The sequence below is a fragment of the Gadus morhua genome, chromosome 1, assembly GCF_902167405.1.
Source record: "Gadus morhua chromosome 1, gadMor3.0, whole genome shotgun sequence".
Taxonomy (NCBI): domain Eukaryota; kingdom Metazoa; phylum Chordata; class Actinopteri; order Gadiformes; family Gadidae; genus Gadus; species Gadus morhua.
In genome coordinates this window covers 20,351,748-20,354,627 of record NC_044048.1, presented here as the reverse complement: position 1 = coordinate 20,354,627, position 2,880 = coordinate 20,351,748, and the positions used below count along the sequence as shown (strand labels likewise).

Genomic DNA, 2,880 nt, shown 5'->3' with positions numbered 1-2,880 from the left:
ATTGTTTTATTTCTTGGACTGAATGTTTGGAGTTAGATCAGATGAAGTTTGAATGAATGAATGAATTATCCGTAAGGTCTCGAGAATGAATAATAGGGGATTCTAATGAAAAAGTGATTTTAAGAAGGGGTCTTTGTGATAATTTGATGAAACAGACATTTGAATAGTTGATTATAGTTCTTTGCACATGGCTGAAATGCCCACTGATGGCGTCGGCCAGTTCATGCTTAGAGACGCAGCTGGCTCCAAGAATATTTGGGATTCCAGACAAAAAAATCACTATGGCAACAAGAACGATGCATGTTCAGAGGTTTGAGTTCAGGAACTGAAGAAGAGCAACGTGAACACACATCTACTGGACCAATAGCAGGTTGGTCCTGATTTATTTCCATTGTTTTAAAATATTTTTTTGCCCGAACAATATTACAATAACAATTGCCATCGATTATCTTCGTGTATTGGTGTATCAATGCGATTTAATATCGGAGATGTGAGCGAAATCAAAACATCACCAGAAAAATGTCATTAAATGCTTTTTAGATTACCTGTTTAATTTGGCGTGTATTTTAGGAAGTATAATTAAAAGTTCACTCATCATCGATGAGTTTTATTTGAAACTATCGTCTCCTAATTAGTCCTAATAACAGTCATCCTCTGCACCACGCCGCCCCCGGTCGACCCGTCTTATTGCTGCACCCAAAAACGCCCACCGCTTACAGTGGACTCACACTCGCACGGATATCATATCATATCCACATCGTGTTCTAACACACAGATAGATAGATAATAATTCAACAAATTCGTAAACACATTCAATTGGCCACAGTCAAATTGCTAACCTGCTTCTCAAAGCCCAAAGTCACCATCAGAACCAGCGAGGACTGATTGGGAAAAGCATCTGGTATATTAAACCGAGTTACATTGTACAACGGAAGATGACATGCCTCTCGTCTTGAAGCACCGAAATCAACTTTATTATTGTAATCCCAGTAGTACATCGTGTTCCGGCCGTTCATTGTAGCTAATATATTTGGAAAGCAAAGTGGTCGATAAAATCTCTACGAGGCCAAGATATGATCCTGAGTTGTAGCGTTATCCCGGTCCACAGCAACGAAATTCCGTTCTTAAACTTCCTTTGCGCTATCCGTGCCAGTTAACAGTCCCCAGAGAGGGAAGAACAAGAAGAGTAACAACAATGACAAGGGGAATAAATATCGGGATTTTTGAAAAATGTGATTGACCAAACAAGGCCGCAACATGTCGAGGGATTCCCGTCTATCGGAAGTCCCGCCCTCTCTATCGCCGCTAGTCCCGCCCTCTCTCACGCCAGTAATGCTATCGGGAGAACCCCGTTCCACGAGCTCCGTCTTGTGGTTAGACCGCCGTGGAACCAGTTGAAGTCGCTACGCAGTGGTCCTTTGTTGTGGGTATACGTGCACTACAGCATGGATTAATCATGAATAATATTTCAAAACCCCGTGATACTAGCACTGATTGTTTGGGTGTTAACAAAAAAGGAAATGTCGTTGTTGCTGTACCATCCGGTCCCATGGTGTAATGGTTAGCACTCTGGACTTTGAATCCAGCGATCCGAGTTCAAATCTCGGTGGGACCTCGCCCTTTTGGGGTGTCTGTTATTTCAATAAACTACTGAATATAGGGCGTTTTGTACATATCGCCTACATCTGCTATTGCTTGGTTGAGTGATTCATTTATTTTCATTACAACATACCTATCTTTGTTGGTTATTGTTGACTTTTATTTATTTTGCTACATAGGGAAATTCATAAAGTATGTCTCTGAATTAAACCATAAGATCTCACAAAATCGGGTATTCAACATTATATTTATTGTCACTCATAACTCAGAGTTAATCATCAAATATTTACAAAGTAGATAATAATATTCAAAAAGTCAACCATTCCCACAAAATCTCCCTTTACATCTGTTGGAATGTTTTGCAGGTATCGGATCACCTTTATTTGATTTAATTGCAGTAGAAAACCTCTTGTTGGCCATTTCATACAAGTATGCAGTAATAATAAAACTCTTGAAAAATAAAAGTTCATGGCAACGACGATACCAAGCGTTATAAATAGTGGCGCATTTCCTCAATTATTTGACCGATAGTAATACAATAACAACGACGCACAAGTATAGGAACATTAGTAATACTGTGTTGGGCTTTGTAATATTTAAGTGTCCTGATAATCTGCATTACATAACTGACTGCTTGGGACTTTTATTTTGAAACCAGCGGCCGGTTTTGGCTTCCGATAAAAAAACAAACCACTTCAGGACTTGTTGTTTATAACTGGTGGCTATTTTTACACTCGGTTTCGTTCCGAAGAATCCCCCGTTCCATCCTGTAGTCAGAACGCTGGCTCACACAAACAAGATGATACACAAATGATAAAGAATATAAAAAACACAAACCCTCCCTCTGTATGGCAGCGAACACTCTGGTGAACAGAGTCTGAGGGGAAGGCTACTCCGTAGAGTGGACAGCGGGCTGGGTCTGATGGGTCCTGTCTGCATACATTACATACATTAATACATGACACTGTGGGGCTGTGCTTAAACACACGTTTCAAACCCACAGCTCTCAGTTGAACCATAGCTGACCGCAGTGCTTAATTTGAGGGGGAGCAAGGGGGAGTGCGCTCCGGAAGCTCTGACGCGCGCTCCGCCAGCTGGATCTTGAGTGAGTGTGTGTGTGTGTGTGTGTGTGTGTGTGTGTGTGTGTGTGTGTGTGTGTGTGTGTGTGTGTGTGTGTGTGTGTGTGTGTGTGTGTGTGTGTGTGTGTGTGTGTGTGTGTGTGTGTGTGTGTGTGTGTGTGTGTGTGTGTGTGTGTGTGTGTGTGTGTGTGTGTGTGTGTGT

General features: G+C 41.5%; 1 non-coding gene across 1 annotated transcript; it reads left to right on the top strand.

The window, feature by feature from the left end:
* The first annotated feature begins 1,543 nt into the window (after positions 1-1,543).
* trnaq-uug (transfer RNA glutamine (anticodon UUG)) lies at positions 1,544-1,615 on the top strand. Its single transcript has one exon. It is a non-coding gene; the product is annotated as a tRNA-Gln (tRNA).
* The last annotated feature ends 1,265 nt before the right edge of the window (positions 1,616-2,880 follow it).